We start from the raw sequence: 24,446 nt of genomic DNA on the forward strand, positions 1-24,446 counted from the left end.
ATATAATACCTTTTAGACTCTGGGTGTTGAAAGAACCGATTTTCTGAATTAAAAACTAGTAGATTTTTATCTTCAATAATACTATTTTACAGTTATGTAGCACTTTATACATTACAAATCTGCTTCTTATATTGTCACACTTAATTATTATCAAACTAAGTGGAGAAATTCCTATGCTTGAAGTCAGGTTATATGCTACTGAAAATAAAAGAAATAAAGATACTGTGTCAGAGTAAACTAGTTAACTTTTAAGGTCCATTTCCCCTTCTTTATAAATAAGAATACTAATTTTGAGCTAGGAACAGGCCTCACAGTTAAGAATCTATTTTCCTAAGCTCCCTCAGAGCTCAGTATGACTATGTGACTAAGTTTTTGTTAAGGAAATTTAAGTGATAGTATAGACAATTCCCCCCTTAGAGGGAAGAGACATGCCTAGAATGCACTTGTGGTGGCTGGAGTTTTAACAATTACCTTAGACCATGAGAAAAGAGGTCATAACCATGTCCATTTTATCCCCCATTTTGGTTTCAGCACTTAGCACAAGACATAGCATATAGCTGACATGCAGTAAATATTGAATAAATAAACACGGTTTCCTTGATTATATTCTCTTCTGCCTCTGTTTTCTTCTTGGAGAAGCTTTGGACAGCTATATTCTAAGGAAGTAATGATAGTCATAGAGATATTAAAAATCCACATTTGTACAGTCCCCTGCCATGACATAAATTATTTTCAGTCATTTATTCATTAAGACATTTTATAAAGCTATAGAATTATTTTGAAGTCTTAATTGTGGTCTTGGAAGAGTCACTGAATGTAAGGCTTTAACATAGCATAAGGAACTGGTGCAAGGGAATTTATATCATGAGGCTGATACCAGGTAAACGACATATGAGGTAAGCACTAGATTCTTACAAATCTCCAACAGTTTCAGGAAGCTAAGTCGAAGAAGGACATAGGAAACCTAAGAAGACTTTAAGAATGTTTAGAGCCAGAGATAAAGGAACACTAATCCCAGGAGGGAACTGGGGGTCTGCACTGGGATGTGATTCAGGGTGGGATTCTGGGTCTGAGGCTGTTTCATCTGCAGTCGTTTTTGCCACTAGAGAGCTTACAGGTGTCATTCAGTCCCTGGTAATTCCTGCAGTTTCATGAGTAACTTTCCTTAAAAGTTTCTTCTGGTAGTAGCTATCTTTGATCATTATATTATTACTTTAAGATATAAACTGTATTAAAGCTTTTAAGAACAAGTATCAATATGCCACATGGCTATTAGTATATTTCCAAATGATCATTTAGAATATCCCAGATTCACAAACTTCCAAAATTCTTTAATAAATTGCTCATGTATAATAACATTAGTGTAGTATAAAAATAATTTTTAAGGCTAACTTTATACACACCAGTAGCATATTGTTTCTACCTTAGTTGTTTGAGAGATAATGCTCAGCAATGTCCAATAAAATATCTTGGAATATTATACACACCCAGTCTTACAGGACTCCAGACGTACTCATTACCTAATTTTTATAAAAGATGGATTTTTTTTTTTTTTTTTTTTTGGTAAGAGCTTAATGGTAGTTTTTTGGTTTTGGGGTTGGGGGGGCATTTGCACTAGATAATGCTGAGATTTTAGGAGAGAAATTTGGTGCTGGAAATATTTACTATAGTGCTGGTGCATAAACCAAGAGCTATTAGACTTTAATGCTTTTTTTCCCTAAACTTTTTATAGTCTCCCATTTTTAATCATTGCCAATCTGCTGATTTTATTTCAAATAGATACTTTAAGACTGTGCTTTGTCAAAACAGACAGCTATATCATTACGTTCCCTCCCAAATTACACATTAGGCAATGCCTTTGTTTCTGTGCTACTGAGGTATTTGAATTTGTTATAATCAGGAGTAAAAAGGAGACCAAGGAGCTGATCTGTAGAGCAAAAAGCTCTATAATTTAGAATGGTTGTTCTGTTTGCATATGTTTTTGTGAAATGCGTGGTAGCCAAAGTGAGGGTGGCCATGGTTCTGTGTGCTCATGCTTGCGGGTCACTGTGGCAGGATTTTGTTGGAAGAAGTTGGCTGAAGAGTTCACACTAGACACCTCTGGTGCTGTTCTTCCTATCATATCTATTATTAACCATCTCTTTAAAGAAAAAGGGTAAGGGATAATTTAGCTAGGGATTCTCAAATGTTTCTTTTCATTTGGGTAATATGATAGGATCCTATTGCTGTCATAACAAATTTAGTGGCTTAAAAGAACACAAATTTAATATATTAAAATTCTGGAGGTCAGAGTCTGAAATGGGCCTTACTGAACATTAAGGTCTTCACAAAGCTTCATTCTGGAGGTTAGAATCTGTTTCCTTGCCTCTTCCAGTATCTAAAGTGGCCTGCATTCTGTGGCTCTTGCCCTACCTCTATCTTCAGAGCCTGCTGTGTAGCATCTTCACCTTTCTCTTTCTATGAACTTCCTGCCCCCATCTATAACTTATAATAACCCTTATAATTACATTGAATCCAACAAGAAAATACAGAATTTCCTGATTGCAAGATCCTTAACTTAATCACATCTGCAGAGTCGCTTTTGCCATGTGAAGTTACATTTTCACTGGCTCCCCAGATTAGGACATGGACATCTTTGGGGAGGGGCTCACTATTATGCCTTCCACAGATTATTTATCTAATAAATGCATATTAAACAATTTCTGTGTGTTTAGCCCTTTTCTAAATATCAAAGCCCATGGTAGATTTCCTTTTGGTATGGACAACTCTGTCTGGAAAGCCATCTTTTTATTAAAATAAATCTAGTTAATGGTTCCAGTAAATGAAAGAAACAGAGATTATCTTGAGAAGAGGAGACTATTTTTCAATAAGAGAGGCATCTAAGTAAATTGAAGCTCTATGAGAACTAGATGCATATCTTTGCCCAGTGCACCTACCCCATTACACACAAGAAAACAATGCCACAGTATCATCTTCAGCAATCTTTTATTTTCTTACAACATAAAGAAAATTCAAATCCCTGATCTCAGAGTTGCGAGAAAAAAAATGTTTAAAGAAAGGATGCTTGATATGCCATATTATCATGCTTGCATTACTGTTCACCTGGGTGAAATACTGAGATTAAAAAGGTAATTTGGAATCTCTAGTTAAGATATCCTTGGGTGGAAAAACATGAAAACTAGCATTAAAGACCCTTGTAATGGGGATGATGGAGAAATTTCTGTCGACTCCAGCAGCTGCTGCATTCTTTGAATGGTGTGGTTTACCAAGTTGTATGGAATGACTGCCTCTCAGAGTCAGTCCAGCTCCTGAGGGGAATCTAGTTGGTTCAAATAATAGAATGTGATGGAAACAAAGCAAGCCCTGCACTTTTTGTACAAATCTGACATTGAAGAAGCCTATGTGTTATTATTAGTAAGCCTTACTAAATCCTAAAAATGTTCTTTTTGCTTCTAAAACTATGGCTACTTTTGAAGCTAAATATCCGTTTCTTACTGGACTTCCTTGTGGACACTGACTTAGGTTTTCTCTTAACCCACCAGGAAAAGCTACAGACATTTTTACAATTTTTTCCAATTCTTGGGACTCCTTAAATTCAAAGAAAGATCTATGCAGGGATTCCTGTGCATTTCTATTATCAGAGTCATTTTGACTTCCTCTCAGGGGCAGGCCCTGAACCCTGATGTCAACATGTGTCATGGATGATGGTTGATGTTCTACTTTTAAGATAGTTTTGTCTCTGCCTTTTTTCTCTCATCAAGTTAAAAGAAAGGAATTGATGTTTATTTCCTGAGCTTTCTCCATGTAAAGTATTGATCATGAATATTCAAAACGTTTTAGTTAATTTTTCTAGTCTTCTAATCTTCAGTTATTGAGAGTCTGCTATATACAAGGCATTGTGCCTGGAATTCATCTGGATTCTATTTCTGAGTCCAAAGGATAAGCTGCTTGAACATCTAAAATACGTAAGTTCACTCTGGGATTCTAGGCTTGTGACGTCATGAACACAGTGTGACCCTGAGCAAATCCCACCCTCTTCCAGGAACTCTGTTTCCTACACTGTGGAGGAGCATGGCACTGGTTGGTCTCTAAGGTCACTCCAGCCCTGGATTCAAAGGAGTGTAAGGCCAGGTAAGCATGACACTCACTCTCCATGCTTACCCTGTTCCAACAGCAATGGAGAAATCTCAGGAGCAGGCAGAATGCAAAGATCCCTTCTTAAAAATGGTGCACTTTAAGAGCAACACTCCCTTTTCCTCTCCAAGGTAAGAACTTTCCCCCTCTTAATATAATGCCAGAAACAAGATATAAAACCTGCTTAAAATAAACCCAAGGCAAACAAACAAATAAAGTGCTTAGTTATTATTTAAAAAAACAGGATGATAGCAATTTTTAGAAAATTAACCATCTTTTTTAATTTAAAAATATTGTACATACTCACTGTCAAAATATAGAAAATAGTAAAAAATAAAGAAGAGAGGGATAAAATTTAGCAATAATCTCACTATTCAGAGATATCTCCTGTTAGCATTTTAATATGTTTCCTTAGAGTCCAGTCATTCTGTAAAGTCCTGCCACAGACTGAATGTTTGTGTCCCTCCAGAATGTGTGTGTTGAAGCCTAACCCCCAATGAGATGGTATTAGGAGGTGGGGCCTTGGGAAGGAGATTAGGTCATGAAGGTAGAGTCCTCGTGAGTGGGAGTAGTGCCTTCCAAAAGAGGCCCAGAGAGATCTCTCACCCCTTCTGCCATGTGAGGACACAGAGAGAAGGAAGTGGGTCACCCAATGAGTGAGTTCTCACCAGACACCGAATCTGCCAGTGACTTGATCTTAGACTTTTCAGACTCCTTAACTGTGAGAAGTGAATTTATATGTTTATGATACACCTGGTATATGGCCTCTTGTTATAGCAGCCCAAACAAACTAAGAAAAATTCCAACTAAAATTAGGAATATACTCCATATAATGTGCTTTTTTTTTTTTACATAATACCATATTGTCATTTATTATTAAAAAATAAATACCTATTATAATTTTGGAAACTGCTTAATAAAATGAAGAAAAATAGCTGTCTTAATCTTCATCTTAATTCTTAGATAATGATAGAATTTTGTCTCTTTCCCGCTCTGTGCTTCATGCTTTATTTTTCTCAAAGACCTATGAGACTCAACACTACTTTCAGGCAGCATTGTTTCTTCAGAGGTGCGTGACCTTCTCCTCTTTAAGCACAGGTAAAACAGCATGTGGTTCCTGCCCTGTGAACACTTCCGTGGCTGGCACAGTGATTAACCTGGCATCAATTACACTATTTAAAGAGGGAGGACGTGCAACCTGGAAATTAAACCACTAACACTAAATTAAGTCCATCATGAAATAGTCAGGGCATTTTTTAGAAACAAATATACTTTTTCCTCTGTCTTTCTGTTTGACACAGAGCTTGGTGAATTCATCTGTGTAAAACTGAGTCGGTCAGGTGTGTATCTGAGGAGGCATGTGGAGGTATATCATAGGGAGCCTCCTGTTCTTGCAAGAGAAGTTTCTACTGCTTTGTGCTAAGGCAGGGAGTGCCATGCTATTCAGGGTTCACAGAGATTTCATTTGCTCCCACAAAAAGAAAAACACATTCATTGTGCATATTATTTGTATCCCTTATTAAGCTCTGTGTGTGTGTATAAACGTGTGCCTGCAAACACAAGCAACAGTTCAGACACCTACTAATTTTTAAGTCCATTAGCTCAAGTTATAAGTAGTACAGAAGGAATTTACAAAGGACTTTGAAGTCAGAGTGAATTTTCTTTTTGTATTTGATATGTGCATCCATCAGGCTAATTATGTTTATTTTCTTATATCGAAGGTTTTAAAATGTCACACAATTTACAATAGTCACCTATTTACTAATATTTATTAAGGGCTACCATGTATCAGCTGCCCTACTAGGCACTGGGGCTACAGCAGAGAATAGACAAGCTCACTGCTCTACCAGAATTCATGCTCCAGGGAAGGGAGGCAAAAAAAAGAAGCAAATGAGTAAATTAAATAAATAACTGCTTGGGAGAGACAAAAAGCAAGGAAAGACAATAAAGCAAAGGGATTTTGAATGTGTATATATGTTGGTGGGTGTTGGTTGGGGAGGCTTGGAGGGTAGCTATATTAAATAGTATGGTTAGGAAAGGCCTGAACATATATGTGACAAATCAGGTGTATCATAAATGTGAGTGATAAGAAGGCATGTGAGAAAAGAGTGATGTAAGTAGAGAGATCGACATATGCAATGGTCCTGAGGCAGATACATAATTAATGCATTTGAGGAAAATCAAGGAGGCCAGTATGGCTAGAGTAGGGGAGGTGAGGGGAATAATGGTAGAAGGTGGCATCAGCAAGGAATCAGGGCATGTCCTCAATCATGGTTTTCAAGTTAAATACCATTTCTTCTAGATGCTGAGTGCATATAATTTTACTCATAATTTGACCCAGTGTACTTGACTTTCTGGGAAATTATAAGAGAAGCTTTAACTGAATGGACTTGTGGTAAATTTTTCCTCCTAATTTTGGTTAATATGAGTAGGTATGTTAGTGCATTAGTTTTCCATTACTACATAACAAATTGTCACAAATTTGATGGCTTAAAACAATGTCTATTTATTATCAATAATTTCTGTGGGTCATAAATCTGGCCATAGATTAACTGGATCCTCTGCTCAGGGTCTCAGAAACCAAAATGAAGGTATTTACTGGTCTAGGTTCTTATCTTTAGGCTCTGGGGTAGAATTTGCTTCCAAGTTCGTTTAGTTGGTCAGCCAGATTTTGTTCCTTATGTTTGGGGGACCAAGGTCTTTTTTTCCTTGATGACTATCAGCCAGGGCCTACTCTCAGTTTCTAGAGTCTCCTGCAGTCCCCTACCTCATGGCACCCTCTGTCTTCAAAGCCAGCAATGGATAATTTTTCTCACATCAGAGCCTCCTCAGAGTTCCAATCTCTTATACGAAGAAGGGTCCCGTCTCTTTTAGGGCTCATCTCATTCAGTCAGGCCCACCAAGGATAACCAACTTCCCTATCTTAAAGTCAGCTGATTTGGGGAAATTACTTACATGTTGTAAAATCCCTTTAAAGCAGCACCTAGATTAGTGTTTGATTGGGAGAAGGTATATGTCATCAGGGGACAGGAATCTTGGAGGCCATCATAGATTTCTGGCTGCCATGGTGGGAGCACCAACAACTAGAATGCATTGAATGACAAAGGGGAGTGTTTGCAGCTAAATGTCCTTAGGCACACTCAGGCCCAAATCATCCACGTTTACGTTGGAAATGGATGAAGCGGGTAAGGTTGAGGGGAAGGGGAATGTAAACAGTGATAACTTTGAATCAGCATTGATGAAGGTGTGAGAAGCGGGAAAAGGAAACCGGTGTTTGTTGAACATATCACACGCTACCCTACTGGTATGAGCACTGGTATAACTAGTAAGGGACAGTAAGAGGTAGGAACTGCACAGGGAGATAGAAGCTTACGAGATCAGGAACACAGAAATCTGTGAACAATGGACTTCATCGTCAGGGTATAGCAAATGAGGAAAGTGAAATTCAAAGAATAATATCTGGGAAGAGTTGTGGCCAGGATGGCAACCCAGGGTTTTCCAAGGCCTCATGTAGGTCCATTAATGCTATTCGAAGTGTGGCCTGTGAAGTGACAACATTAGTATATATTACCAGGTGCTTGTTAAACTTGAAGAAATCTTGTGTTCTACCTCAGACCCCCTGAATCAGAATCTACATCAGAATCAAGATCCCCAGGTGGCTAGTATGCACAGTAAAGTTTGAGAAGCACTGCTCCATCCTGTTTCCTCTGAGGATGAGACCTATTGTCTAGGCTTCTCAATAGTCTTGCAGAAGTTCTGCATCAAGGCGACCCCCTGCATCTCGGGCTCACTGAGATAGTTGGTCACCCAGCACAGTTAGTTACAACTCTAAATGCCTGATAGATGTCACTGCTCTGGCCTTGTGCCATTCCCTGCAGCACTTCCACTGGCACCCAGGGATTATATCATCCCTAGATCAGGCTCCTGACAGAGGGCAAGCTATAGAAAATCATTTGAGTGCCTTTGGGATAAAAGGACAACTTACAACTATCCAACTAGAGTGATGACCAGTGCTATCACCAACCCAGAGAGTGCATGTCAGCTATGAGAACTCATGCGCAAGACTCGATCTGCCCAAGTTGATAAAGTAGAAAGGTTCGCTCTGGGAAGTCATCGCTGTGAGAAAGGCCCTGGGAAAGCCAGCCAGACTGGAAGGAACCATCAATCTTGTGAGCTATTTCTCTAGCTCTTCAGAAATAATGAGTCTGTTTGGCGGGATGTGACTAAATGGCTTGAAGTTATAAAGCTGAGTGCCAGCTGAGGGCCCAGTTCCTGCAAAACAAACCTGCCAACAGCCTCCACACAAAACTCCCGAACAAGATGAATGGCCAGACCACGTTGGAACTTCACCACGGCTCCTTTCTCTCCCAGGATGGTGTGTCAGGCATCTGGTATGCTGAAATAGTGATAAAAATAGTTAAAATTTAATGGAGTGAACTACGGGCCAGTTACAGTGCTAAGTGTTTTACTATATTTTCTCTTGTAAGCCTCACAAATCTAGGCAGTAACTTATTTCACAGATGAGGAAACTGCGGTTCAGAAAAGAAAACAACTCATAGAGCGAGCAGCAGGTGGATAGTCTCACTGGCAGCTCTTTCCAACTTCACAAATGTTCTTAACATCTTAACATCCCTCTCATGAAAACTTGCCTTGGCCATTCTCTACCACACAAGGACACATTACCCAGCAGAGGGGGCATCTGGCGGCATCACATCTGGCAGCATTGCCCGGCACACTGAAGCTTAAAAAGAGTTCTGTGCTAGAGGAGGCAATAAATAGGAAATCTATTTTAAAACTTGAAAGATCTATAATTATGTTTCTAGCACCCAGTCAACAATTATGTGAGGGCATGCTAGGTTTAGTAAATGCCAGAATGAGAATATCCAGCATTTTATAATATGTAATAGTTTGCTTGCACATGTTATATTTATCTTCATAACAATTTTGTGGGATAAATAGAAGAAATATTATTTTTACAGTAAAGGAAACTGAGGCTGAAGAGTGAAATGGTGTGTGTGCGTGCCCCAAGTCATAGAGTGAGGATGTAGTCAAAAGCCCAACCCTGTGTATCCTGACTCCACAGCCTGTGCTCTTTCCATGAGACCACAACAGTGGCAGCACATACAACTGCATGTGGCACTATGTCCAGTTCACAGCTCACCGGCATAGAGGAAAGTACCAAGGGGAAATAGGACCCATGGTAGTTGGCATAATACCTGTATTATACATAATGCATAATAAGTGACCTTTTTATTTATAAGTTTCATCAACAGGGCAGCATTTAGAGATTACAAAATGTGTTCACATAAGTTCTCTTACCGTACACAGCAATCTTGTGAGATACACGGGGCAGTACTGAAGCCATTGGCCATATGTGGCTACTGCACGCTTGAAATATGGTTAGCACATATTCCAGTGTAAAATATACACTGAATATCAAGGACAGAGTACAAAGGAAGATATAGAATAATTCTTTAATAAGTTCTTATATTAAGTACATGTTGAAACAATTGTACTTTGTATAGGTGGGATTAAATAAAACATGTTAAAATCATTGTTACCTTTTTTTTAGCTTTTTTTGTGGCCACTGGGAAATGTGAAATCACATATGCAGCTTGCCTTTTCATCTCTTAGACTTGCCTACAGTCCACAGAGAGTTATACCAGAGTGAAGACATAAAAGGAGGCCCCGTACTCCTTCCAATTAGAAAAGAGAGCAATACCTTTGTCCAATGATTGACACTATATGGCTTATAGTGGGGGTGGAGGTAGAAGCCCTGTGCAACAGTGCTTCTCAGACTTCACTTGCATACAGAATTCTTGCATGTGTTATTAAAATGCATTTTCTGATTCAGTAGGTCTGTGGGTAGGACCCAAGTTTCTTTATTTGTAACAAGCTCCCAGGTGATGCTGGGTTCATGTACTTATTTTGAATAGCAAGAATCAGTAGAAGATGAGCAGAAACCACACTTTTGGGCATGAGCCTTTCAATGCTTTTCAAATCATACTATGGACAGAATATACAATCAGAAGACCAGCCCTAATCTTGAACACCCCTGTTCAACTTGTGGCAAGCATTGAAGTAGATGTAGGGGACAAGCTTGTGTGTGTGGATGAGCAGACAGGCAACACCCAAAGCCAACGGGAGGAGTAAAAGGGGTGTGGTATGCTTTGTGTGAGGTGGGAGTGGGGACGGGAGAGTCTTGACAAGGTGAGCTATTACAACCAGGGATGACTTTTTAAAAACTGGGTTATTTGGGTGTTAACAGCCCTCTGAATCCTGACTGTACAACTGATGCTTTAACTTATTTTTATGCCTACATAGACCTGTAAGATTTTTAATGACTATATGTTATTTTCCTAAATGAAGCTTTGGGTGGGCAGCTTATTGGGGAAAGGCTTTGATTGAACCAAACTACAAACAGAAGCTCTAAAAACTTTTCTCATCTTTTCAAGTAAAAATGTTTTTAAAGACACAATATAATTCCCCGTGGTGTTAGTTGTTCTCGCTAAGGACAGGTCATAAAACTCAGATATTTTTCGGTCCTTTGTTTCCCAGTGTTTTGCTGATTGTTTTTCCTCTTACAACAACCCCTGAGTGTTACCTAAATTCTTCTTTTATTTTTCTTTTTTTCTTTCCTCTTCTCCTCCCCTCCTCTCCTCTCCTCTTCCTATCATTTCTCTGCAATCTCCTGGACTTTCAGCTGCTTCTTTTGGGGCCCTTTTTTTTGCTGGAGGCCCTGGGCTTTGACAAGTCTTCCTGAGCACAGTATTCGTGTGTATCTCGTAAGAACTAAACTGAGCTCCTCGGAGGAGAGGCCTCTTGGTTTTGATGTCTTCTTTAGCACACGGGATCTGGAGTGCAACTAGGGGAACTCACAGTTTTCCCTGTTCTGGAGCAGCTTTCAATGAGACATTCTCTACTTTCAGGCAGGCACTCTTCCCAGGGGAATCATCTCAGCCAAATTATAGGCATTTTCTCCCTTAGCATTGCATTGTTATTATTATTATTATTTTTTGCCTCTCCTTAAATCCAAGGGAACTAAGGCTTTCTTCTGATAAATACTAAGAGTTTAATGTAAAATTCATAATCATTTTATAAGCCAGGTAGTTAGGATGGCAAACACTGGCGTTTTAAAACAAAAATCAAAGAGCCAGATTATATTTGAGGAGTAGCTGGTCAGTGGGAAGTATAGTGGAGTGTGGCTTTTGAGGATATAATGCTGTGGCTTTTTCTCATACTTTTTTTTTTTAATAGACTTTATTTCTTAGAGTAGTTTTAAGTGCACAGACAGCAATATTGAGCAGAAGTTTCCAAGATTTCCATTTATCCCCTGCCCTACCCCCACTGCCACATGCACAGCCTTTCCAATTATCAGGGTCCCACACCAAAGGGGTACATTTGTTATAATTGATGAACCTTCATTTACGCATCATTATCACCCAGAGATCATAGTTTATATTAGAGTTCACTCTTGGTGCTGTACATTCTGTGTGTTTGAAGAAATATGTAATGACATGTATTCACCATTATAATATACACGGTACTTCACTGCCTGAAAAATCTTCTTGGCTTCACCTATTTATCCCTCTCACCTCCCAACCCATGGCAACTGACTGAACATTTTATTGTCTCTATAGTTTTGCATTTTCCAGAAAATCCTGTATTTGGAATTTATACAGTATGTAACCTTTTAAGATTGGCTTCTTTCATTTAGTAATTGACATTTAAGGTTTCTCTATGTTGTCTTACAGCTGGATAGCTCATTTCTTTTTAGTGCTGAATAATACTCCATTGTCTGGTTATATCATAGTTTATTCTTTCACCTACTGTAGGATATCTTGGCCACTTCCAAGTTTTGATAAATATGAATAGCACTGCTACAAATATCTGCATGCAGATTTTTATGTGGACATAAGTTTTCAGCCTCTTAGTGTAAATACTAAAGTGTATCATTGTTAGATTGTATTGCAAGATTTCATTTAGTAAGAAACCCCGAAACTGTCTTTCAGAGTGACTGTACTATTTTGCATTTCCACAAGCAATGAATGAGAGTTCTTGTGGCTCCTCATCCTCTCCAGCATTTGGTGACATTAGTGTTCCCGATTTTGGCCATTTTAATAAGTAGAGTGGCATTGCATTGTCATTTTATTTAAATAAAATTAATTTATTGTTAATCCTCACCTGAGCATATGTTTATTGATTTTTAGAGAGACAGGGAGGGAGGGAGAGAAAAAGAGAAACATCGGTGAGAAAGAAACCGATTGGTTGCCTCCTCTCGTGCCCCAAGTGGGGATCAAACCAGCAATCTAGGTATGTGCCCTGACCAGGAATTGAACCACAATCTTTTGGTGTATGGGACAACACTTCGACCAACTGAGCCACCAAGCCAGAGCTCTCACTGTTTTAATTTGAATTGTCCTGATGGCATATAATGTGGACCTTTTCATATACTTATTTATCATCCGTATATCTTCTTTAGTGGGATGCCTGTTAAAGTTGTGTTGTTTTAAAAACAAAGGTTTTTTGTTTTTTTCTTAGTACAGAAGTAGTACATGCTCAAAAGTAGCCAGCAGTTTCTCATCTCAGAGTAAAAGCCAGAAAACTTCTCATAATCTATGCTGTGGATGGGGTGTGGGGCGGGGAGGTGCACAGGTGGAGCTCAGGTGAGCTTTGCTCATGGCCCAGGCCTGGGACTGACACTGGTCCGTGGCTCTGCGGTTGGGGACCTCTGATCTGTAAGACACAATGTAATAGGGACCCCTGTCACTTTATCTGATGGAAGCTCTATTGTCCCTATTACTAACTCTACTTCAGGCATATTATTTCCTCACTGGGGCTAAGTATGGTCATGGCTCCAAGGCTATATACCAGGAGAAACTCTTCTTCCCCAAAGCTCATGACTCACTATCTCACTTCTTTCAGATCCCTTATCAAATATCACCTTATCCTTGAGGTCTTTCCTGACTAAAGGACTATAGGGACACTGTCCTCTTTATCCTAACATTTTATATCTATATGTGTATCAGCAGTCAGCAGCCTCCCTCTCTCTGCCCCTATCTATCTCTCTATCTCTATTTCTTTACCTTTGTACCATAGCACTCATCACCCTTTGATACATTATATCTTTTATCTGTTTCTTTTCACTAGAATGTAAGCTCCTGGTACTGCTAAAACTGTGCTGACACCAAGAGGTGTTCAAGAAACACTCTCTGTGTGGCCGAAGGTATACTGCTCATGGCTTCTTGAGCACAAGCTATGCTTTTACAGCCCTGATGAGGATGTGGCTTGCTGGGACTGAGCCTGGGTCAAGGACCAGGAGATCCCATATTTGTAAACGTTCTTCAGTCAGAAGCATATGGGGTGTTAGTCGGGGAATCGGTGTCTGCATAATTGTAGCCACAGGGGGGGAGGCTGGGGGAGTAAAGGCAAGCCAAAACCAGGACCAACAGGCATGCAGGGAGCCGCCACTGTGGCCTCCGCTCTTCCACATGAGATGTGGGTGACTCTCAGGAGGATGTGTGAAAACCTCAGGAAACATCCCTGCCTTGCCTGTCATCCGCTGATACCCACATCCTAGTCTGCAGCTGCCACTTAGGGGAAAAAAAGCTCCTTGTCTCTCCACAAAGTCTCAAAGAAATGCTTCTCACTGACAGAACCTACCTAGGCCTACTGGCAAGGGAGTCCGTGAACTGTGGGTTTGGGGCTTATCCCTGCAGTACAGAGGTGAACTTAGCAAGGTAGGAAGATATTAATTTTCAACAAACAAAATCCAGCACAGAGTGTTATTCATTGGTTAGGGAACTAGTTTTTGGTGGGTATAGTCTATTCCTCCCAATCATGAGCCAGCTGACCTACTGCAATGGCACATTTTAAAATGCGAGCCTAGGGTACCTCGGCGTATTCTAGCAAGCATCACTAGATTCATTCCACATGCTCTTTCCCGCCCCAAGAAGTACTTCCAAATGTGTCTCTGGAAATGACTGCCTAGCATGCCAGAGTACTGAACTCTCATCTCCTCAAATTGCAGAATATTTGTTTTCTCTTCACTGGGAAACCCAAGTGATGTTTCCCTCCACCTTTTGTATAATACATACTACCCCATTCCCTAAAGTGAATGCTGCTCCCACCTGACCGGTGCCCTGGAAATAACCTTGAGCTTCATTCAATTGCTTGCAGGTGTGGCTGCAGCCAATGTGTCAGTGGCACTGAGCACCCAGGTCTCAACTTTTCACTGACAACCCAGACACAGCCCGGGGCAGCAGGGCAGGAATGACTGCTGCACCATATGGAAGCCTTCATAATACTCCACTGGGTCAGAGCGGGCAAAGTAAGTATTGTCCTGACTCCCCATTAGAGCAGAAATGAGACAGAACGCCCTGCGGTGATGGCACGGTTGCCTGGTGCTCACCCTCCTTCCTGGTGAGTCAGCAGCAGCCGTGCCAGGGACAGGGCTCTGTGAGATGGTGCTGCTCCATTTTGCTCAGATGGCTCTGACACATTGCTCTCAGCCAGTTTGGGGCACATCACTGCAAACAAATGTTCAAAAATGGAACCAGCCTCAGCTATGAATTGCTCACATTTTCCGTAATGCTGTTATGTCATTTTTGAAGGCCTCTGGACAGCTACATTCATAGAGCTGGCTACAGATTATGAAGTCCGGCCAACCAAAGGAAATCTCATGAACTCCTGGGTAACAGAAACAAGAAGATAGCACCCCTCTTGCCTGCCTAGAGCGGTCCAGTACAGCTCACAGCACTGGAGCAGGCTGCTTCTCCACAGCACACCAGCACAGCATGCGTCTCTCCTCTCACACTGACCCCATCTGCTTCCACCTTCCATTTGACATACCATTTGGTCATTTAGAGATACCCTGAAGTACTCAAAGCCATGGACTTGAACTTTATGTTGAATGTCAAATCCTTTCTTTCACCATGCAAATTGTATGGCAACTCTTTAGATACATCCCTTGATTAGATATTTGACTCTTCAGATTCCTATTCCATATAAAGAAAACAGAAATCTTAGAGACCGGTATGTGATAATCTTCTACACTCCCATAATTGCTTTTTGACACAGGCTTGGGATTTCCCTGGGAAAAAAAAATCCCTCCTCCATGAAATGTGGCCTGTGACTCAGGAACTGACTTCAGTTCCTTCATTATGTCCCCTTGGTAACAGCAGAATCATTTACTTTATGCTTTGTGCTGCGCCCCATTCCTGTCTGATTTCTGTGGACCCTTCACTATATACTTAGGCTCCCCTGCTCCACAGTCATCAGCCTCCCTACGCCCTCCACGCTCTCCCCATAGACTTCTTCCAAATATACACAGGGCACTTTGACTGAGGTATCTTTGATTTTTCTGCTAAAAATTACCCTGTTCATTTTAACCTCAAAGCTTCTAAAGTAAATGATATCTACTTACAACTGCATTCTCTGACCCCTTCTCCTATTTTTAATACCTTGAAATCTAATTTTTGCATTTGCCATTTTCTTGAAGCATCATCAGTCATTCTTAAAGATCTAGTGACTACCTGCTTCCAAATTCAATAGTCTTTTCTCCTTATCATCTCACATTTGCCAAAGTCAGCTAACCTGATGCTTAGCTGTAATTGCCATAATGAACCAACCCCAAAGTCGGTGATGTAAAACAATAATCAGGTATTGTTCACACATTTCACAGGTTGTTAGGGTTCCTCTGATATAGGATAGGTTTGGCTGGTGGCACTGTCTTCAGGCTGTGGCTGCTGGGACGGTTCTGCTGCACACAAAGATCAGCCGGGGAGGTGCTTCTTCACATTTCTCTCACCCCCTTCCTAGGATCAGGGAGAAAGCCGGGGCGTGTTCTCATCATGGCAACGCCAGAGACACAACAAACTGAGCAGAAGAGCTGGCACACTCTCACTTCCTCCCGCATGCTGTGGACCCAAACAAGTCACATGTGTAAACCCAAAGTCTTAAGGGCAGAGAAGTACACTCATCTATGGTTAAACCATGGCAAAGGTGTAGACATAGGCAGTGGTGGAGCATTGAAGTCACTAATTCAGTCTACCACACCTGAGACCCTCTCCTGTTTTAACTTTTGTGACTGCACCATTCTGAGACTATTATGAAGTTTCTGGTCACTTTTTACTGGACTCTCTAATTATTTAACTGGACTTTCAGTAATATGCTGTCTCTTGCTCTATATTCTTCTCTTCATCAATAATATCCTTAAAATCAACTATTACCCCAGTGTTGGAGTAGTTCTCAGATATCTAAGCTGTATTTTCTTATCAGTTTTATTCATTTTGTCTACTGAGATTTTAGTTTGTATAGTTCACTATCAACTTGACTCAACAATTCCAAAAAATAATTTATCGTCTTTCATCTAAAAGTCTCTTTTCTTCTTACTCTGACTCTTATTAGTGGTACCACCATTATAGTTTGAAGTTGTCATTTACTCTTCTCTGTTCTTCTCATTCCATATCATACACCACACTAGGTTTAAGCACATTTTCCTAAGAAATGATTCTCCTCACCTTCCTAAAGTGGTTTCTGCCCTCCTTACCCACCCCTCCCCCACCAGTCAAGTTCTATACCCATCATTCAAGGTTCAACAGAAGGTCAACTCCTCTGCAAAGCCACCTTCTCTGACAGCTCCAGATTTCATTGGCTTTCTTTGCTTTTGAACTCCAAAACTACTTCTAATCTGTGCTACAACATTATCAATATTATTAATAATAAACTTATCAATTCAATTCTCTCTGGCATAATTGTTTTGTTCAACTTATAGATATCTTCTTTTCCCAAACAGTCTGTAAACCAAGGAGGTGATGTGTTGCATTGAGGAAGTATAGGCTTTAAAGGCAGACGGACCAGATTTGAATCATATTCGGCTTTTTAGTACCTGTGTACTTTGAGAAAATTACTTAACCTCATTAAGTATCAGTTTTCTTATTTATTAAAGTGGATCTTTTACACTAAAGAATCTTGGGAAGAAATAAAAGAGATTATGTATGGAAAGCACGTTAACATATAATAGGCTCTCATAATACTTTGGTTTCCTTTTCATACCCCTGCCTTTTTTTTTTGGTCTCACATGGCTTCTTGTTGCTGTTTAATATTAGCAGGTTCTACTTATATGTTTTCATTTTCTCTACTTAATTCCAAAGAAAATCTTCACACTAAGAAATCTATGTCTTTTGTATCTCTTAGTTATTTGCATATACAGAAAGTGTAAATCACATGACCCGAAAGTCTTTTTCTATTTTGAGATAAAAAAGCCTTTTCCTCCTAGGGTTCTAAGGAAGAAATCCTCCTAGTATTAGTAGAGCCCAGTGAATTGTGAACTAGCTGCAGTTTCTATGGGATGTTCCCAGTTCTCCTGTTTTGCATCACTTTTTCCTACCGTGTTCAGGAATCTAGTCATTTTCCTCCAATAACACATCTTCTCAAGGTATATCTGATACTGATCATTTCTTGCCCACTGTGAATGTTAGACAGGATATTTCTTTTCCAGGTCTCTCCCTAATGATTGATTGACTGATTGATTTTTGTGTTGATCAATGGCTTTTCTTGGCTTGCAGAGATTATTGTAACCCTTCCTCCTCATCCCCTTCCACAAGAACGTATCCCTTTATTTATCAAGGTTTTTATGCTGCTCTTTCCCTAAGAGCTCTCAGTGCAGTGTTTGCTTTAGAAGCCTTCTCTGCACAGCTTTTCAGTGCCTTTGAATGCTCTACTGCCTTTTCTTTAAGAAAGGATTGCTGTCCATTCCTGCTGTGCCCCCTTCCTCCCTTACAACTCCTGCCTGGGTTTCTGTGGATCCCTAATCCCCAGAACCATGCTGTTAAGGTGGACATATTGTCTATAAACTTCAGGGCAACTTGTCAAGTCATGATGCAGACCTCACATTGCTCTGTATAAAATGCGAAACGAATGTTTTTATTAACAACAACAACAAACCATGGGTAAGCCACACCATCCAAAGGTAAGTTGGGTCCAAAAGATGCCCCACATCCTCATTCTGTTCTGTACACTGAGATGAAGCAGTGCTCCTCTCTCTTGCTACCGGCAGTTAAAGAAAATGCTCTGTTCCATGTGACTTGGATGGAAGCTTCTTGTCTGGCATGTAGCTTTGAAGCTGATACAAAAGTAGAAAAATGGAGACTATTCAAAGTCTTTTAGTAGAACAAAGAGAACACTGGAATCAAATTAATAAGGTAAAACCTAAGAGATAAAGACCCATATTTAGCACCAAATAAGCTTGATCTTTTAATATTACATACAAAAGAGAAAAAGCATAACTTAATGGGATTCTATGTTGGTAAAGGTACAGAGTCACTCTTTGTGAGTGGATAAACTAGTACCTAGATGACTCAGTGAATTCCGCGTGACACTGTGGAAAGACCTCTGACAAACTGCAAGCAGTTAGAGGATGGCAGCCAAGGGATGGAGGGTCTAGAAACCCTTCACAGCAGGAGCACAGTACAGAGTGGCTCTGGCTTCCTCTGAGAATTGGGAGGCCTGCCTGGCTGGATGAAGATTAGCTTTGCTTTATTCTGTTTTAGAGAACCAAAGCTGTGCTATCCAACAACAGAAGCCTGCCTTGTAGGGCACTGATCTTCCTGAGTTTTCCTGAAATTTCAAGTTAGAGCTCACTGGCCACTTGAAAATGATAGTGACCACTTACATTTACTTGTTACGAGGTACTGGTACACTGGTATAAATAAGCCATATATATAAACATATATAAATAAGTTATACATATACATATATATAGTCTTATAACAACTTTACAAAATATTATAATTATTCTCATTTTAGAGACAAGGATATTGAGGATCAGAGAGTTTGTTGCTCAAGGTCACACAACTAATTAGGGGCAGAGTTGGGATCTGAATATTTGAATTCAGGCATTCTGTCTCTAAAAGGTGTTCCACATGTGCTTTCCATAAGAGATTTGCATTTAGCCTGGATGTGCCTGAAGTTCCCTGTCAGCCCTAAGTATTTTTTTTAATAGAGATAGTTCTTGTTATGCAAGCAATAGTTTAAAATCCATCTGTAGATGACTTCATCTGTACTTCAGATAATTTTTGTAGATTCATTTGAATCTTGTATATTTCAAGTATTATCTGGAGTTAGAACACAGATAATATAAAAATTAGGGCATACAAATGATTCTTTCTTTCTCTCTCTCTCTTTCTTTCTCTCTCTCTTTCTTTCTCTCTCTCTTTCTTTCTCTCTTTCTTTCTTTCTTTCTTTCTTTCTTTTTTTCTTTCTTTCTTTTGGCAAAATGATTGCATATCCAAAATGTTTATTATATACCTCTCCTCCATCTTGAATTTTAAATAAGCCCTGGAGGTTTTTCTAAATCTCTGGGAGTTATTAGAGTTGCCCTGAATGATTCACACAGAGAATAGAAAGGTCATTAATGTTTGGTGAGCATTTCTTAGATGCCAGAACTGTGTTTGGAGATTTGTTTATATTATCTCACTGAATGCTTGAAATAAGCTAAAGAGCTAGATATTATTTCCATTTTATAGGTGAGTAAACCAAGGATCAAAGGAATTACCTACCTAACACCACTAGTAAACTGCAGAAAATACCTTAGAGCCCAGAGGCACCTGATACTAAAACATGCTTTTCCAACTTGACCACTTTGCTTCTCAGTCACAAACACATAGAACCCACTGCGAGTGACCAAGTTCAAGAATATCTTGGAGAGTATATATATTTACATTTTAGCCCCTTTCTAGACCAAAATGCTCACAAACTCTCTTATGACCAGAGCTTCTAAGAAACTTGGAGAAGAAGGCAGAAGGGGTCTTCTGAAAGTCTGCACATGCTGAGGGAAGAATTCTTACATAAGGTTTGGGTGCTTGATAGAAGTTTTTGCTTTTGTTTTTACTACTTATTTTATTATTGCTGCCATCCACAGCCAACTTTTATGGAACTCTCTGCTAAATTCTAGGCATTTTATATTTATATATGCTATACCATATCTGACAACAAGGCTGTAAGGTAGCTATTAATAGCCTCATTTTACAGATGAGAAACAAAGACTCAGTGAGGGAAAATAGCTTTCTCAAAATCAGAAACTATGAAGCAATGGGAAAAGAAAATTGAACTCATGTCTACCTGCCTCCAAAGTTCATGCTATTTTCACAACACAGTATTTTATTTAAAATACCTGCAACCAAGACCAATTGCAAGATATTGTAGGTGGGCAGGCACCCTTTTAAAAAAATCTTAGATTTAGTCTAAAGACCTCTTCCACTTCACAAAGTAACCTCTGCCACTAATCTGTCATACTTGAAAGTCATAAAAATGCAACTGATTTTTGTAGATTAATTTTTATCTTGAAAATTCATTGAATTTGTTCATTAGTTCTAATACCTCTTTTTTGTGTGTGGAGTTTTAGAATGATCTAATATAAGTTCATGTCATCTGCAAACATAGATAATTTTATTTGTTCTTTTTCTATATGTATCCTTTTATTTCTTTCCCTTGACAGATTAATTTGGCTAGGTTTTCCAGTTCTATTTTTTTTAAGTACATTTTATTGATTATGCTGTTACAGTTGTCCCATTTTTCCCCCCTTTGCTCCCCTCCACCCAGAACCCCACTTCCCTCCAGCAGTTCCACCCCCCCTTAGTTTATGTCCATGTCCATGTAAGTTCTTTGGCTTCTTCCTTTCCTATACTATTCTTAATATCCCCCTGTTTTTTGTGCCTACCAATTATGCTGCTAAATCCCTGCACCATTTCCCCATTTCTCCCTCTCCCCGCTCCCAGCTGATAACCCTTTAAATGATCCCCATACCTGTGATTCTGTTCCTATTCTATTTGTTTGCTTAGTTTTTTTTTTTTTTTTTTTTTAGATTCTGTTGTTGATAGCTGTGAGTTTGTTGTCATTTTAAAGTTCATAGTTTTGATCTTCTTTTTCTTAAATAAGTCCCTTTAACATTTCATATAATAATGACTTGGTGATGATGAACTCCTTTAGCTTTCTGGGAAGCACTTTACCTGCCCTTCCATTCTAAATGGTAGCTTTGCTGGATAGAGTAATCTTGGTTGTAGGTGTTTGCTTTTCGTCACTGTGAATACTTCTTGCCAGTCCCTTCTTACCTGCAAAGTTTATTTTGAGAAATCAGCTGATAATCTTATAGGAACCCCTTTGTAGGTAAACCATCTTCTTTCCTCTTACTGCTTTTAAGATTCTCTCCTTATCTTTAATCTTTGGCATCTTAATTATGATGTGTCTCGGTGTGGTTCTCTTTGGGTCTAGCTTGTTTGGGACTCTCTGTGCTTCCTGGACTTGTATGTCTGTTTCCTTCACCCAATTATGTAAGTTTTCCTTCATTATTTTTACACATAAGTTTTCAACTTCTTGCTCTTCCTCTTCTCCTTCTGGCACCCCTATGATTTGGATGTTGGCACATTTAAAGTTGTCCTAGAGGTTCCTAAGCCTGTCCTCATTTTTTTTTCAATTCTTGTTTCTTCATTCTGTACTGGTTGACTTTATTTCTTCCTTATGTTCCAAATAATTGACTTGAACCCCAGCTTCCTTCCCTTCACCATTGGTTTCATGTGGATTTTCCTTTGTTTCACTTAGCATAGCTTTCACATCTTCCCTTATGTGTTTGTTGTACTTAATCTTGTCTGTCAAGTCTGTGAGCCTCATTATCACTAGTGTTTTGAACTATACATCTGTTAGGTTGGCTATCTCCTTGTCGCTTAGTTCTCCCACTGGAACCTTGACTTATTCCCCCTTTTGGGCCATATTCTCTGCCTCCTCAACTTGAAATCCTCCTGTGTTTTCCTGTGTCTTAGGTAGAGCTGTTGCACCTGTTACCTTGTAAGGGGCAGCGCCTTAGGTAGTCATTAGAAGGAGGTGACCAGTTTCACCACACTGTGGTGATGTACGTGGGGGAGGGGTCTGAGAGGGAACAATCCACTTGCTCAGCATTTTCCTCTTTTCCAGGCACTTCTCCCACTTTCTGTATGGAACTGGCACCCCTCTCGTTGTTGTCCTGGTTGTGGTTCCCAGGCTTAGTGGGTTTGTAGATGTTTTAGGTCCATGGGGGCCCTTTAAACAAATGGACTCTGCTGAGAGACCAGATGTTTCTTCTGCCACTCCAACCCCCACCAGTTTTCACAGCTAGAAACAATGAGACTTTATTTTCCCTGGCGCTGAAGCTGTGAGCTGCTCGGTTTGGTCTGAGGCTAGGATCGCTCCCCAGGTGTCCCTCCCAACTTTTATAATGTGTGACTGCACTTTCTGCTGGCTTGCCACAGCCACTGCCTTACTGCCACTGCCACTTCCACATATTCTTTCTGTCCCAGCTCCACCCCTCCTACATGTCTGGATGAGTATTGCTTTTTTATATCTTTGCTTGTTGGACTTCCATGCAGTTCACTTTTCTGGTAGTTCTGATTGTTTTTAGTTTTGAGGTAGTTGTATTCCTTCTTATTGTTGTGGAGGGTGGTAAAGCATGTCTACCTATGCCTCCATCTTGGTCAGAGTCTCTCCAGTACTGTTTTTTTTTTTAATGTTTTATTGTTTATTTTCCAAATTTCTGCCTTCACTCCCTCCACCCAGCCCACCTCATTATTCCATAGTCAATGTCCATGGGTCTTTCACGTATGTTCTTTGACTAATCCCATTACCTTCTTTCAATAAGTATCCTCCTCAACCCCCTCCCTCAGAGCTATTAGTCTATTACATGATTCCCTGCCTCTGGTTCTATCATTCATTAGTTTATTTTGTTCATTAGATTCCTCTTATAAGTGACATCATATGATATTTGTCTTTGGCTTTCACTGAATGACTTATTTCACTTAGTGTAATAGTTTCCAGCTCTATCCATGCTGTCACAAAGGCAGGAATTCCTTCTTTTTTTCTGTTGCATAGTATTCCATTGTGTAAATGTACCACAGTTTTTTGATACACTCATCTACTGATGGGCACTTAAGTTGTTTCCAAATGTTGGCTATTGTAAATAGCGCTGCTATGAACATAGGGATGCATAAGTTCTTTTGAATTGGTGTTTTGGGGTGATTAGGGTATATTGCCAGCAATGGAATCACTTGGTCAAAGGCATTTCCATTTTTGATTTTTTTGAGGAAACTCTGTACTGTTTTCCACAGTGGATGCACTAGTCTGCATGCCTACCAACAGTGCACTAGGATTCCCTTTTCTCCACATCCTCACCAGCACTTGTTGTTTGTTGATGTATTAATGAAGGCCATTCTGACAGGTGTGAGGTGATATGTCCTTGAGGTTTTAATTTGCATCACCCTGATGGCTAGTGATGTGGTGCATCTTTTCATATGTCCATGGGCCATCTGTATATCCTCCTTGCAGACATCTCTATTCAGGTCCTTTGTCCATTTTTAAATAGGATTGCTTATCTTCCTGGTGTTGAGTCTTATGAGTTCTTTATATATTTTAGAGATTAAACACTTATCTGATATATTGTTGGCAACTATGTTCTCCCATACAGTAGGTTCCCTTTTCACTTTGATGATGGTTTCTTTAGCTGTACAGAAGTTTTTTATTTGATGCAGTCCCACTTGTTTATTTTTTCCTTTATATCCCTTGCTCTAGGAGATATATTGGCAAAAATATTGCTGAGTGGGATATCTGGAACTTTACTACCAATGTTTTCCTCTAGGACTTATAGTGTCACAGCTTATGTTTAAGTATTTTATCCACTTTGAGTTTATTCTGGTGTATAGTGTAAAATAATGGTCTACTTTTTTTTTTTTTTTGCATGTACCAGTCCAGTTCTCCCAACACCATTTATTGAAAAGACTATCTTTACTCCATTGTATGCTCATTCCCTCTTTGTGAAATATTAATTAACCATAAAACCATGGGTTTATTTCTGGGCTCTCCATTCTGTTCCATTGATCTATGTGTCTGTTCTTATGCCAGTACCAGCCTGTTCTCATTACAGTGGCCTTACAGTGTAGCTTGATATCAGGTACTGTGATCCCTCCAACTTTGTTCTCCTTTTTCAAATTTGCTGAGGCTATTTGGTGTCTTTTTGGTTCCATGTAAGTTTTAGGAATATTTGTTCTAGATCTGTGAAATATGCTGTTGATATTTTTAATAGGAATTATGTTGAACCTGTAGATTGCTTTGTGTAGTATGGAAGTTTTAATGACGTCAATTTTTTCAATCCATGAACATGGCATTTGCTTTCATTTATTTGAATCTTTCTGAGTTTCTATCTTCAGTGTTCTATAGTTTTCTGAGTACAGGTCTTTTACCTCCTTGGTTAAGTTTATTCTTAGGTACCTTATTTATTTTGCTGCTATAGG

This window comes from Furipterus horrens, unplaced genomic scaffold (assembly GCF_987537825.1).
Source record: "Furipterus horrens unplaced genomic scaffold, mFurHor1.1.pri manual_scaffold_1, whole genome shotgun sequence".
NCBI classification, from domain to species: Eukaryota; Metazoa; Chordata; class Mammalia; order Chiroptera; family Furipteridae; genus Furipterus; species Furipterus horrens.